Source organism: Chamaea fasciata, unplaced genomic scaffold (genome assembly GCF_029207755.1).
Source record: "Chamaea fasciata isolate MVZ Bird 193981 ecotype frontalis unplaced genomic scaffold, bChaFas1.0.hap1 SCAF_2, whole genome shotgun sequence".
Classification (NCBI taxonomy): Eukaryota; Metazoa; Chordata; class Aves; order Passeriformes; family Sylviidae; genus Chamaea; species Chamaea fasciata.
The window spans coordinates 89638991-89654707 of NW_027094087.1; the positions used below are offsets into that span (position 1 = coordinate 89638991).

Here is a 15717-nt window from a genome sequence, read left to right on the forward strand (position 1 = left end):
GGGAGGGTGGTGGTGGTGGGGGTTATGCAGTGTTTCATTTTCAAAGGAACTTAAGCAATTACTTTTACAGTAATGGGAAAAAAAATTAACTTCAGCAATTGAACCCACATCCTAATATAGCATGTGAATTTATGCATGAAGAAGAAATGAATTGTTTTGCTAGTGAAATGGTTTTAAGGTGCCTGGGGATTATTATGTCACACAGTGAGATGATAAACAATTTTAAGGAAATTAATTCTGAAGTCCTTATATGGGTTATGCTCCCATTGCCTGGGGGGCACTGTGTTAGAAATTAAGTCTTTGACAGGGTTTAGCTGCATGTATTTTCTACTTTGCTCATGTTTGGTGGGCTTTTTTTTTTTTGGTGGTGTTTTTTTTTGTTTTGTGGTTTTATTTAAATTGTTGTTTCCTTTTAAGGAGCAGAGATAATTAGCTAACAATTTATTTTCCACTCTCATCCTTTATTAAAAGTTTGTCTTTTGGGAGCAGGAAGATTTTGAAGGATAACTGCCAGTCAAGGCTACCCATTGTTACTTCTTCTGCTTTGAATATGTTAACATCCTATTATTCGGTTCTTTGCTCTGAATCTTGGTGATTGGGCTAGTCTTGTTATTTGCAATGGTATTTTTTTGGCTATGCATAAATACATCTTAGGAGGCTATTTGAACCCTTTAGCACTTGTTAATCTGAAACTCTGATTTCATCAATAATCATAAAGATAAAAGAAGTTATTTAATGTTGCCGGGAATGTGCTATTCATGGATCCTGATAGTTCTGTTGTAACAATCACTTCACTGAGGGGGAAAAAAAAGGCCCTGAAATTGTGACCATCTGCTAGGCTCTTTATTTCCTCTGAGAGGAGATGTGAAGGCCCAGTGAAATACCCAATACTATACCTTCAGCTTGTGGCCCTATATTGTTGGGACATGTGTGTCCACTAATGGTTTTGCTGTCTGGATCTGCAACAGAAATGAAATGTTTATCCTTTCTCGTTGAAAATATCCTTCCATATCATTATGGAAGATCTTTTAATTCCTGTGTTCTGTTTTGTTAGCCAGCAGTAACACTATTAAACATGATTCATTGTATCGGCAAAGCCAGACTTGCCCAGGAGAGTAGTGGAAAATGAAAACGTTAAAGAAAATTGTTCTAAAGTCTGCTGGAGATGCAAAGTCGTCTTTATGATGGAAAAATGCAGAAAATGCACACAGTCTGGTTACAGTTGTGTTGATACTATGATACAGAAATGACTGTCTAAGAGAAGGCAGGCATTTTTCATTAAGCATCCAGCAGAAATAAGAAGCCTAGTGTAAGAAAGCACCAGGTACTCCTAAGATAAGTCAGGTCTTCCAAACCACTTATTTAGGATGCTGCAAGAGCAGTAAGAATACTGGAAAAGAACTTCTTGTGTTGAAAGTATTCCCAGGTCTCTTCTTATTAGCTTTTTAAAACAATCATTAAGAACACATTGTAGATCTAATAATTCTGATGGAGTTGGTAGTTTAGTGGCATAATAATATTTATCTCCATCTGACCTACACAGCCATGCAACATATGAGGAGAAGAATAATCTGTGAGCTGTGTTGGACTAAGTAAACCCCATGGAAGAAAAGCTAGTAATGGAGTAGAGTAAGAGAAGATTAAGAGGGGAGACCACTTTCTCTCAGAGTGGGCTTCTGCAGGGAGTGACACTGGATCAGTTGAAACAATGGATTTTTGTCATAAAATATATTCTCCCATAACTTACACGTGAACTGTTCCAACTCAGGCAGACTCAGTGATATGTAAAGAAGAGAGAAATACTTGCTATTTAAAAAATAAGAGACTGACAAGTAAAAGCAGCAAGCACATCACCAACACAAACTCCTCAATGTACGACATGACCAAAGCACTGCCTGAATGCAACAGAAGTTTTCCATGTCTCTTTCTGAAGCACCATTGTGATGAGCCAAAAATCAGGCTTGAATCCCTGATAGCAGACTTGTCATACATACTACCAGGACAGGTTCCTTGCTTTTAGAACAGAGTGAATAATTTACAGCATTGACTGGGATAATGTTTAGCAGTTTCTAACTTTGTCTGAAATTTGCTTGAGCTGCTTGGCTTCCTGTGAAAACATTCAGCTGCTTTTTTTTTTGTGGCAGTCATCTCAGAGGAGGTGGGATCCCAGAAGGAAACTGCTCTCAACTCGAACTGTTTTCATGAGATGATGACAGGGCTCATCTGCATCCTTTCTAGATCCCATCATGTTAAGTAGCTGACTTTTACTGGATAGCAAAACTAAACTTGGCAAAGCTGTGAGAGTTTTGGCTTCTGCTGCTATCTTCTCTGATTCTTCAGGTGCCTTTAATTATCATACTAATAGGTTATTTTAAAAATATCTTTAAGAAGACATGTGATTTGTAAAAGAGGGTTGTTACCGTACCAGTCAGTACAAATCACCAGTGTGAAGAACAAAACATGATATTTATGCAAACTCTTAATTTGTAGATATGCAAACTGTTTCAAACTTGAAACAACAAAAAGATGGTTTAGAAACAGGATTTCTTCTGTAGAATTCATATCAATATAATTTAATTGTCTAGGAATTCTTGTGAACAGTTTCTGTCTCATTCTTATACGCACAACACTAAAAGGTTAACCCTGGCATTTATAAGCCCACCCTTATCTCTGTTGCAGCACTTTACAGATGGTTTTGGAATGATTTTATTTTTAATTCTATGCAGAATGTTGCAGAGAGGAGATGTAACTTTCAATATTTTTTTCCCTTTTCCTTTTTACTATTTAGAAAATAGCAAGATTATTCAGATTGGATCCATTTGCTCTTGGATTCATAAAAACACGCTGACATTTTCTGTACCTTTGCATCATGGAGAAAATGATAGCTTATTCCTAAACATTGCCATCTTTTCAGTGGTCTTCTCCAAGAAATGTGCCTTGTTCTCTTCCTTGCTTTCTATTTCCTCCTTTCTCTCTTGCTCTGGTATTTTTTTGGGGTTTTTTTTTTTGTGTTTTTGTTTTTGTTTTTGTTTTTGGGGTTTTTTTTTTGTAAGCTCCTTCAATTTAAAGCCTTCACATCACTAAGCAGAGACCCTTATGTTTTCTCAGGGAAATTTCTGTCTCTCTTGATAGATCAAAAGCCCAGGCCCCAGGGGGCTGTGTCATTCAGGACAACCTGCCAAATTTCCCTGCCGCCCCCAGGTACCACAGCTGCAGGTACCTCTGCTCTAGTAGCTGCTGTTGCTGCAGCAAGCTTGTGTTTGTGCCAGGAGAAGGCACGATGAATTTTCTGGGAAACCAGCATGGGAATTGAGAAGCGCCAGCATGGCAACACAGGGGCACTTGAAAAGGCCACTCTTTGGTCACTGGGGACCTTGTTAATCACTGCTTGGTGCGAACCCCATAATAAGAAACAAAATCCTGTACTTTCTAAGCCATGCTTTGCTCAACATGATAGTTATTCTTTCTCTTCGCTTGCACTCAGAAATTAATACTTGTTTTTAATCCAAGAGCAATTGAGTCATGGGAAATATTTTGTTCTCTATAAATACATTTCTTCACTATATATCATGGTGATCTCTAACCTCTCTTCTTGGCCCTTCATGCATATATGAAGTACACTACTCCATACACTGAACAAAGGAGAGTTCTGTATGAACAGTGGATGCTGAGGGTATTTCAGCTACAGTGGTATCAGTTCCCTGCTTTAAAAGAGCCACTGTTTAAATAGCCATGCTTATAAACAGTAGTGAGCCTCTTGAGGCTAATTCATACAGAAAGAAATTTATTTATTTCAATATTGTCAATTTAGTTAGAAAAATATGTCAAATTCATTCTCTACCTCATCTTTAACTTTTTTCCACCTGCAAGTCAAATTAGGGGAAGGAAGGAAGGAAGGAAGGAAGGAAGGAAGGAAGGAAGGAAGGAAGGAAGGAAGGAAGGAAGGAAGGAAGGAAGGAAGGAAGGAAGGAAGGAAGGAAGGAAGGAAGGAAGGAAGGAAGGAAGGAAGGAAGGAAGGAAGGAAGGAAGGAAGGAAGGAAGGAAGGAAGGAAGGAAGGAAGGAAGGAAGGAAGGAAGGAAGGAAGGAAGGAAGGAAGGAAGGAAGGAAGGAAGGAAGGAAGGAAGGAAGAAATTTTTACACAATTAATGAAGCAGACCCAGTCTGGAAATAATGAAGAACTATTTCTTCATATTAAAGCTAATTGTATTGTGATACAATCTTCCTAAGGTAGCAATGGAGTTGAATCATCACTGATGTTATTCACTGCTTATGCATTTTGAAGAGGGCACAGTCCTGCAATATTACTGATTTGGAGCAAGTGACTAATCAAATCTTTTTCACTTCTAAATTTGATGAAAATCATTATGATACCCTAAATGGACACAAAAGCTATACATCTATTTGCTGGGTATTCTCAAAACATGTCTTTTCTACCTTATTGCTCATCAGTAGCTTTCACAACACATTAAGAATGAAAAGAGAGATGCTGTAGTCCTTTTGGGTAAGCATGTTCTTTAATGAAAGCTTAAAGAACATGCTCTTTATCAAACAGTTGTACCCACCCTTTTCTTGAGTTCTTCATACTTTGCTTTGTCCCATTTTAGCTGAAATAGTTGTTGCCAGGTGGTAGAATTGACAGGTAGGCTTGATGCATCTTCAACAAAATAAAGCATCTCTGAAACTGGGTTCTTTAAAAAAAAAAAAGAAGTGAGAATAACACCAATCTGAGTCTTTTCTAAAGCAAAGCCCTGGAGACTTCTGGTATGCTTGTGGCCAGTCACGTGGGGGTTGTCATGGCATCGCTGCTCAGAAAAGGAATGAATAGCTGGTGGTAGCATTTCAAACAATACATGTAACGAATAGAAAACAAGAACTGAATGTTATAGCAAAGAGTATTTTATTCATACATTAAATAGATTACCAGTTATACTTCACAAACCGACTCTGCTTCTCACTAGTGAAGGAAAGACAGTGGTGTAAGCCCATGGCAGGGGGGTTGGAACCAGGCAATCTTTAAGGTCCCTTCCAACCCAAACCAACCTATGATTCTATGGATAATTCATACAAGTATGTAAAGGACTGTATAAGGGAGTACATTTACTGAGTCTTGAATAACATGGCACGTTACATGGCACACTTCAGTAATGCTCTGAACAAACCCACAGTGTGGTCTTTTGCTCTGCAATACATTTTTAAAAACATTTATTTCATTGATTAAAAATGCTCTTTTCAAAAGCCAGAGCAAACATGTTCATACTGAAATAGTTCTGGAGTTTAATAGCCTTTTCACCTTTCTTTATCTGCTTAATATCTGACTGCTAAGAAAAACAGAGAAACAGACTTCCAAAAGCCATTTACCAATCTGACTGCTGGTTCTTATCCAGGACCACCTTGGCTTTCATTCTTCTTAGGCAATATTTGGCAGAAAAGTGAATGGGCAAAGATGTTTCCTCAAGCCCTCTCAAAAATAAAAAAGGTTCTTCTGCTCATTCAAGATCAGCTTGGTCTCCTCCAAAGACGACTTTCAAAGATCATTTGAGGTTTTTGTCCTCATGGTATGGAGCACCCTGAAGCTAGGTCTGGCAGACTGCTAAAGAAGTTTGCTTTTGGTTCATACATTTTCTTTATAAGGTCCTTAGTTCCTAAGAAGAAGACTTCAATTACAACTTGCAGCTGCCATGGGTCTTTTAAAACAGGTAGATTAATGCGCATTATATAAGAGTATTGGGAAGAAGGGAGGGAACCTTTCGCAGATTTTACCAAAATTCACTAACGAGAATTGGTCTGTTCAAGGATGAACCAGAGGATATTCCTTTTTACTACAAGGCTGTTTGTGCAGGTTGATCTTACACAGTGTTTCATGTGGATGCAGCAACACCTCTATCACACAATTACCCTACCCAGAATCAGGGCCAGTGCTCTTTTTAATACGTATCTTGATTATCTTTTTCATATCAGTGGTTGTAGTAAGGTTGATTATAGGCATTAGTGATTTTTATTACACTTGGTGTGAAATGGAGCTTAAACAGCAGAAGCAGACATATAATTAAAATCTTGATACCTACTAATTTTGAGCTGTAAAGCAAATACTCTTATTTTCAGACAAATGATGGAAGGAAATGAAGAGTGGGGGTTTTTTCCCACTGTTTGTGTTCTTAATTTCTTATTAATATAAAAGAAAGATGTGGAGAATGTCAGTTAAAATAATAAAGAGTACAGAATTTACGTGCTTTTTTTTTCAAATACATACATAAAATTGAGCTGTGCACATAACACAATTATATTTTGCTCTTAAACAAATAAAAGTGCTTGGAAGGGCCTTGGCCTTTTAAATGTTATAGGTTTAATGAGCTGTTATGGACTGATCTGAAGGACATCAGTATCTTTTTGCTGATTTTGATGAAGCCCTTAAAATATAAGACAAAACATTGTCTCTTAGATTGATGGAAACATGGCCCAATAAGAAATTGAAATCACTTGGCATGGATTCCCAGCTGCTTCTCAATTAAATTCTGTGAAGGGAAGTGGCTTTAGACTTTCTTCTTGGTTGCCTATTCTCTTTCTCCCCTCAGAAACTGTGCATGTATGCATTCTAAACAGGGTTCTGGGGGAAATTTGCATTGCTGGGTTTTGTTTTATTTTGTAATAAGGAAAAAAAAAAACCTAAGCCGTTTCAATGGTTATCTTCATGTTGAGTTACCTAAGGTCCAGCAGGTCTTTTCTATCAGAAGATGGTGATGGAAGGCAGGGACAATAGGTCCTACCTCTAGTTCTAATTTCACTTCTAAACTTACAGCTACGGTAGGAAATTCTTTAGAATGGTGCTTCACTGCTTAGCCAAAGCAGTCTTCTGAAGCATCCTTAAAAAGCTGCAGACTGGACTTGCATGTAATTTCTTAACAGCAAAAGGTACTTGCTAAAGAACAGTTGAGAAATGAGTAGACAATGAATGTAAGAATATTTTTAGTTTTGCAAAAAATGCATTTTTCACTATGTATTAAGACACAAATACATCTAGCTTTCACACACAGCAGAGAGAAATGTGTTTTCTGCAGCATAAGAGCAAGGTAGTTAATACCAGACTACTTTGTTAACCTGTTAACCTTGGAGTGTGCTCAGCTTCTCGTTGGAGATCTCAGCCCCCTATGGCTCTCATAGGTTTCTGGGTTTGCTTTTTAATCCTGCTTTTGTTTTGGTCTGATTTTTAAGCAAAACTCTTCATATAATATATAGGACTGTAAGTTCTGCAGGTGGTATTGCTGCTAGGAATTTGATTCCTGAGTTACTTCCCACCGTGTTGCAAATTAGTGAGTCGCTGCCCTTTCCTCTCCCACCCCCTTTGCCAGCCGAAGAGCTTGGGCTGACTCAGGAACTGCTAGCTACAGTAACTGCTCATGTTTACTGCCCAGTTAGGGAAAAAGTTTAAAAAATGCTTCTTCCAGCATTGCACACCCCATAGAGATCATATGTTTGGAGGTACTGTTGCTCACCATGACCAGAAGTGCCTTTTTCATGTTTTTTGTTTGCTGTGAACTTGGTATATTTACTAAGAAAATGCAAGATCGTGAATGGACATTTTCTAAGGCTTTAAAGCTTTTCTGTACGTATGAAGAGGAAAATATGTCCTGGGGTTTTTATTTGTTGACAGCTTTCCTAACTATTTTAAAGTTGTGGCAATTTCTTAGTTTGTTCTATGAAGTGTTTTACACTGACTTCAAACATATGCACAGACTGAACCACAGGATGGGAGCCACTTGTGGGTGTGTTTGAGGATCAAGCCCAGTCTGCCTTCATTCATTGCCTGTCCCTGGATGTGTGTTTAGGATGCTGAGAGAAGCCCAATTATTGTTTGGTCAGTTCAGTATGTTACATGCTAGGACGCCGTGCTGTGACTCAGACCCTGCAAGCACACCCCCTTATCAGGTAACTCATGAGCAAATGACCCAACTCAGTAGCTGAAGAGTCCATCTGTACTCAGGGGGATAAAAAAAAGCAACTGGAAGCCTGGGATGAGTGGGATGTGTTCTGTCTGTGCATGCAGAATACCTATGGGCTTCCATCTAAGAGCTGCCTGCAGTCACACCAAGGGTGCCCTCGTGCATGAGTGTGAGCAAAGCCTCCCCAGAGTGGCACAAGTGCTTGCAGTGCTGAGTGGTGCAGAGCAAGGGGACGTCGGGGCTACGGCTCCTGCTGCAGTACAAAAGCAGATTGACCAGATGCTTCCTTTAGACTTGACCCCTTCTGGAAGTTTTGAGCAAGAATTAATTTTCGGCTGGGGAAAAAAAAAAAGAGGTTGTTTCCCACTTATTGTCTGAGAAATTGAGAGAAGGGAAAGGGGGTGGGAAGGGAGGAAGAGGAAGGGACAAACATTGTTATAATCACACAGAGTTCTGTTTATCTGTATGTATTTATATCTAGCTACCGAATTTAAAGTCTTTTGGACTATATTTACTAAAATACACGATTTCCTTGATCTCCATAAAAATTTCCAAGAAGACTAGCACTGACAGCTAATGTTCCTGAGTGGTTTTAACGTGGGAGTAGGGCACAGAGGGAGAGGACAGGGCAGGACACAACTGTTGAGCAATTGACTGAGCTCCTGCACTGAGGTCTGTTTGCGTGTGCAGCAGTCCTTAGCTTTCTGGGGAAGGCTGGTCTCACTGTGTGGATGAATGACACAGAGTAGTTACACAGAGGTAAGGCCAGAGCCCTGTCCCCCACTTTGCCTGAGGAGAGGGTTGCTTTCTGGGTGATAACCTCCCTGTCCTGGTGTTGGTCATGGAGAAGGCACTTGGGTGGGATAGGCTGTTGCTGCTGAACAGCTGGCCTGTAGCCAGAGGCCAGCATGTCTGGGGACAGAGGGCTGGGTGAATTTTCCTGAAGCCCCATATGCTCCCAGGGGAGGGTGTGTGTCAGCCATATGCCCCTCTGGGTACAAATGTCACTGCAGCAAGGGCTGCAGGGAAGGTGTCAGACTTCTGTGCGTGCAGGCTGGAGGGTGTTGCTGATTCTGTGGCTGGCAGGTTTTTTACTTCTGGGTATTTTCTTATATCAGACCCTTGCCAAGCTTCACAGGAGTAAATCAGCCAATTTGTCTGCATGAGACATAGCTAAATTTGTGACTGGAATAAAGGCCACTTACCAGTGCAGGCAAGGACCATGTTGCTGTAAGAGAGGTGTCAACCTCCCAAGAGCAGCACAGAGGAGGAAACTCAGGGGCCTGAAGCACAGCGACCTCCTAAGAACAGACCAAGCAGGGTGAAGCAACAAAGGCTTTCCGCTGAAAGCAAATGCTGACAGAAGCATTGTTCTGGGTGCATGGGCTATGGCCAGTGCCCCTGGAGGGAATGCTGTACACTGCAGTGGGACATGGTGCTGTTGCAGACCCGGCCCTTCCCCTGCACGGAAGGCATGTGGCAGTACATGCCCGTGTTAATTCTTGCTAATGTGTGGCTCAGTGTTTAAGATTTTTTATATTGCTTTCAGGGTTGATGTTAATTCTTACTGCTATAAACAGCTGGTTGCTTTATAATAGCTAAAACAAGTTAGTGGAGAAAATGAGGAATTAATTAGAATTTTATTAAGTCCTGGGATGTGTATCTTTGTTTCTTTTTCCACTCCATCCCACAGACCTGGATAACCTTTAAAAATAATTTCATTTTTTATTCTCTTTCTTAGTTTTTTATTCTCCATCTTCCTTTTTTATTCTCCTTTTCTGACCTCAGAAATAATTGAAAGGTATGCAGAGAAAGGCACTATTTCCCTGAATGCAGGAACCATCTAAACACTAACTCTGGGCTGATGTTCTAAACCTGTTGGGCATGCAAAAATTGGTTGCTTAAGGGCCTGGGTTTGATTTTGGTTTAAAAAAAATGGTCTGAATCTCTAATATAGTGGCACCTGTCTCATTCTCCCTACTGGCTTGGGGAGACCTGCCAATTGCAAAATCACACCAATACAATTAATCCTGTCATCAGCCAGTGGGACACAATAAGCCAGCCCCCTGACAAGAACTGCTAGTCTTACCTGTGTGTCCTGCTACTCTTCAGCCTGTTCTGCACAAGGGAGAGAGGAAGGCCAGTCCTGCAGTGCTGCCTTGGTTTTACCCTCTGGTATACTTGGATTACTCACTCTGGTTTGCTGGCACAGAGGAAGCAAGTTACAAGGTTCTGGCTCTGAAGAATACCGCATATAAACACTGTCCTTTTTTTTTTTTTTTCTCTTTTCTTTTTTCTTTTTTTTTTCTTTTTTTTTTTTTTCTTTTTTTCTTTTTTTTGAGTGAGAGCAGATGTCTTGAATGGGCAGGCTTTGCTGTCCTTGAGGGTTTTATGGGCCACCATAAAGTCAGAGAGGTCAATCTCTTTGAATGAGACTCAAAGACAATGTGGGGATGGTGCAGGGGGACCTGCAATCATGCCATTTCCAGAAGAGGGGCAAGCCAGATATGCCAGCCTGAGATGGGATTAACTAGGTGCATTAGTTTCAGACTACATATCTTGCCTTCTGGCCAGATACAGGCAGATAATGTTATTCTTAATATCAAATTAATTTCTGTTTGTTTAAACAAAGTCATGTTAAGGGTTCTCTGTGGATGCTCATAAATATCCCTCTTTGGCAAATCAAACTTTCCCAGTGGGTGCAAGAGGAATAAGGTCCTAGGTACAAGGAATATATTTTTGCTCTTTGACATTTCTGCTTGTTCCGTGAGTGACCAGACCTTCCATCTCTGGAACTTAGTTGCATTATCACAGCTATTTCCAGCAGGTGGCAGATGATAATCATGTTAGTAACCCAATCTGCGTACAAATGATGTGTTTTCCAGGCTGTTTATTCAGATATTGACTTGAATCTACACATTATCTAGTGGCTATAAATGTCTGCGAAAGTATCTAGTGGCTATAAATGTCTGCGAAAGCAATAAACTAAGATTGCATAATTGGAGCCCATTAGTAGTTACCCATGATAATATGTAATTAAATACTTGGGTATCAAGTATGGTTGATTTTTATTTTTGAATTCAGCCTTGATTTTTTTAATCTACCAGATCAGAGAAATTTCTTCTATTCCAAAACCCTCCAAATAACCATCTAGGTAATTGTGTTTCATGGTAAAATATTATCTTTGCTCATTAACTATGGTGGGATAGAACTCCTCCATGTAGTCATGCCTGGATAATTAACTGATGCTTCAAAGAATCAGTATTTTATGTGTTAAAATATAGTGACAAACGGTGCTATATTGGCTTTCCTATGTGGCTTCTCACTGGCAGAGCTGCTCTGAAGGAGGTTTTTTCAGATTAGCAGTTCTTAATGAGGACCAGATTTTGCTCCTTTTGCTCTTGTTAGTAGTCACTCACACACATGAGTAATCCCAGTGTGTTCAATGGGAGCTATTCACCACACAGAGAGAGGGTGGCATTTGCAAGTTGACCTTCCAGTGCTGCCTTCAATGGGGCGTTTGAGCAAATGGAAGACCACAGGACCTGATCCATGCTAAAGGCGTGACTACATGGAAAAGTCTGTTCAAGGTTTACAGCAGCATGTGGGATAGCTGTGTGCCCCTGCTTGGGGGTGAATGATGCAAAGCCTCACAAGGTCAATGTAAACTTCAGAGCATCTGTCTTTCAGGTCTTGCTTATAGCACAAAACTGGAACACATCGGAGGCAGAGAAGTGTTTGGTTTAAGTGTGTTTTGGGCTGGATGTTCATAATATAATCCCAATTGCTTTCCTCTGGGTGGCTATACAATGCCCTGGCATGACATGAATAAGAGGGAGATGAGAGGGTAAAAGCTCTCCTTGCAGTCTCCTCAAAAGAGATACTACTGGTGCTGCCAAACTGAGGGGGGTTGAAATTTTGCCTTGGACTTGGAGAGTAAGGATGGAGTCCTATTTTGTCAAATTAATTCTCATAAAGAATAGAGAAGACTGCATATGAGCTGATGACTTAGAAGCAGAGGAGATACGAAAATGGTGATTATGGCTGCCAATATGCAATGACTCATGAAATGTGGTTGTTTATATGCTTGTTTGCATAACCATTTATTTATTGTAAACAGACATATTCAGTATTTTTAAAATAGTAGCAAGTCCTATTGCTGTTCAGTTTTTCTTTCTCAATATTATTTACTGTTTTCACTTAGCAGTTTCACAGAAGGGTAATGTGGAAGATATGAGAATAGATGCATACCTTTTAACTGCAGGAAAATTCACCATATTTCTTTCTTGTATGTAATCACTGGGGTTATTAGTGTTTTGGTTTGGTTTTATTTTTGTTTTTCTGTAAGATCTTATTGCAGTTTTATTACATTATAGTCTTTTATGGAAGGATAAAGGGATTTGTTCCTTAATAGGAAAGCAAAGTTTATAGGCTCAAGAAAAGCAGATATGGCCCAGGACACAATGCTTTTGCAAATTTAACCAGAAAGTATTTCATGTTGGTAAACTTCATTGCAACTCTGAATGTTCTGTGCTTGCTGCTGAAGTGACTTGGATTTTAACATAGATATATATTTTAGGAGAAAGCTAGACCAACAGATTTTTGGAAGTAATGAACAAGAATAAAAAGAGAGAAAAAAAAGTTAAAAAAACATATACCATGAAAGTGAGTTGTATTGTCTTGGCTAATGTAACAACCAGTTTTTACTGGCCCCTTTTTCCTGTAATTAAAGCCATTTTTCTTTTCCCCCTTCTGGCCTCTTCCTGGCCCTGTGTTCCAGCAACAAGCAGCAATAATGTGGGATTTTTTGAAAAAGCAACTAGTAAGAAAAACAGGTAGACATGCTTTACTTCCTGTACTCAGGGGTCACAGGGGAGATCTTTGCTTTCTTTAAGTGTAGTAACTGCAATGCAATCCCCAGTTTTCCTGATTCTGATGCATAGATCTATTTTTATCCAGTGTGTGAGTGTACCATACATGCATATGTATGATACATACACAGAGTTCAGTAACAGCCACCTCAGTAGTATCTGCTCTTTCCCATGCTTCTCCTTTAATTGAACTTTGTCACTTCTGTATTATTGTGAAATCTGTGTATTCTTGTCACCATTGCTGACATTTTGCTAATTAAAGGTTTCTTCTTGTCATCATTCTCTTTCTTTTCTTCTTTTATCTAATGCAATGACCAGAGTGTTTTTCTGCCAGACTAATCATATAAGCAATTTCACTACTGCTTCGTCATTCCTCTGTAGCTACATCAGATGCAAACTCTTAGCCTGGGGAGACACAGGTAATCACAGACTCAGCCTTAATTTCCTACTTGCATGATATATTTCTGCCATATCTCACTATGCATGGAGACTGAAGGAAGGACTGCGGCCTTTTCCTGACCAGTTGATTGGTTCTAGGACTTCAGGAGCAAAAATACCCAGCTACTTTTGCTATCTTCCTGTGAGAGGTGTCACTGCAAGGTCTGGATTTACCACTTAGGCAGAGAACAGAATGCAGAGACTCTAACAAAGACTTCTTTGCTTCTCCACTCACTGTGAGCGGAGAAGCAAAGAAGGGAAAAATGTTTATTGGGTCACCCTAGTCAGCGTAACTGTAATATCATGCAGCATCTCTACATGGATAGTAGCTGCCTTTAGGCCTGGTAGAGATATTGTTAGTTAAAACTGTCTCTATGTCTTCCTGTAATTCAATTACAATATCTCAGTCATCAGATCATAGTCTTGCTTTTTATAACAGTGATATTTCCTTAGATTTGTCTTAAATATGTTGTTCTTTCACATAAATATAGGTAGCAGCTTTGTGCTACCCTGGGGATAGAAGGTTCATATTTTTTAGTTTCTTGCATAATGCAAAAGGAGATTAGAGAGCTTCTTATATTCTGTTTCCTCCCAAGAGAAAGCTATCATGTAGATCAAGAGAGGAAATGATTTCCTTACTTGGCACAAATGAGTCACAGAAAATGACCTTCTTTGTAGTCTAATTTAGATTCAAGAATCCTCTGAAGAGCTGATAATATAAACCCATATGGCTTGGATGAAGAAAGTTGGGATAGATATTGTCACTACAGACTCATCCACATCTTAAAAAGCAGTATTTCACTTTGCCTAGATTTTTTTGATCAGGCTGCTGCAGCTGCACACCTCATGTTGCCTGCACATGTTATGTGTAATATGCACATACATATGTGATGCTGCTGCTGAGGTTTCATTTTAGCAATGGAGAAATTGAAAAAGCAGCACACACTCTTTGGCTGTTTTTATACTGTGTTTAACATCCTGAAATATACATATTCGTGTGAATTTTGAAACAGTGCTTGCTTTTACATTATTGGACTGTATAACATTTGGAGACAAGTTTATTACAGAGGAAGCAACAAGCTTTCAGCAGTATGTCAAGAAAATAAGATCCGACAGAGAATACACTAGCACACTGATACACAGAAGCACTGACAAAGAGCTTCGGCAGAAAAGATCTGGTGGGAAACCAGAAGCATAGCTGGGCAGCACAGAGAGCTGCAAGCAACCATTTGTAGATTTTTATGTGAGGAATATTTATTCCATGGCAAAAAGTCTAAGAAGGTTCCAGCTTTTCCCCCCTATTTTTTCTTGCTATACACTGGTTTTTTATTTACTAATTTTTTTTGTACGTTATGATGGTTTTCAATGTTGGTCTGTTCCAATTGTTGCTAATTGATTCTGTAGGCATCTTGGTAGTTTCTGTTATGCTTAACTGTGGAAGTTGGTCGTGCTTCACCACATTTCACAGGAAAAACTGGGATTATGATTAAATTTTGCCATAGTTTTCCTAGACATATCTGTGCTCTTGGCAAAGCTAGGTCATCCTGAAAAATAGCCTGGAAGTGTGGCCATGGGCAGGTATGCATTCCTAAAACTGCCCAACATGTCACTGTGCCCTACCACATCTTTGGACTGAGATGCTTTCTGATCAGGTTGCTTATGACCGTGGTTAAAGAATTTACAAGTGCCATGGCTTATGGGCCTCTTGTTTTTCAAAATATACAAATGGGAATCATGACAGGGCATTTTTTTTTTTAACCCAACAAATGTGCTACACCACACACCCTTGTGAGACCAGCATTAGCACAGGGAGAGGTTGCAAGCAACACCTGAGGTTAGGGTGTGGAAGAAAACCAGCGCCTTGGATTACAAGGTGAATTTATGCTGGGTCAAATGACATTAGATTTAAGATAGTGGGCTTTGACTGCAAATTTGGGTGCACATAAAGGGGTGGGGGATTTATGTATAGCTTGATTTTTGTGGACATACAATGACTGTGTAATAGGTAAATATAGTCTTTCATTTCCTAGGCATAAAAGATATAGATAGAAGTGCCGTGACTGTCTGAAAAGAACACAATGGCAAATTGGGAAGGATAGTCTGTTCAGTATCTGAGAATAACTCTTAGAGCAGCAAGTGCTGGGAAGAGAATTGAAAAATTGATTTTTTTTTGAATGACTATTTTGGGGTCAACTTTCTGCAGATAAGAAAAGCTTCCAACGGAAAAACAAGGCCAGCTGAAATCCTTATGTAGGAAAGGCAAACACAGAAGTAAAATATTTTACCCAAAATGTCCCTACTATTTAGAGCATGGAAGCAGGTTTCTCCCTGATGCTGTTAAGGAAGTTTTATAAAAATCCTAAGAACGGGATACATTTACCTTTGCTTATAGCTAAACATTAGCCTATTATATAAGCATTACTTGCTTATAGCTGTAATTATTTGTTTGTGCCTGTGTACAGCATTGTGT

The 15717-nt window shown here is 39.5% G+C and overlaps 1 protein-coding gene across 1 annotated transcript in view; it reads left to right on the forward strand.

The window, feature by feature from the left end:
* Positions 1 to 15717, forward strand: part of RASA3 (RAS p21 protein activator 3) — a 172317-nt gene that overhangs the window by 24156 nt on the left and 132444 nt on the right. The window lies entirely within an intron of this gene.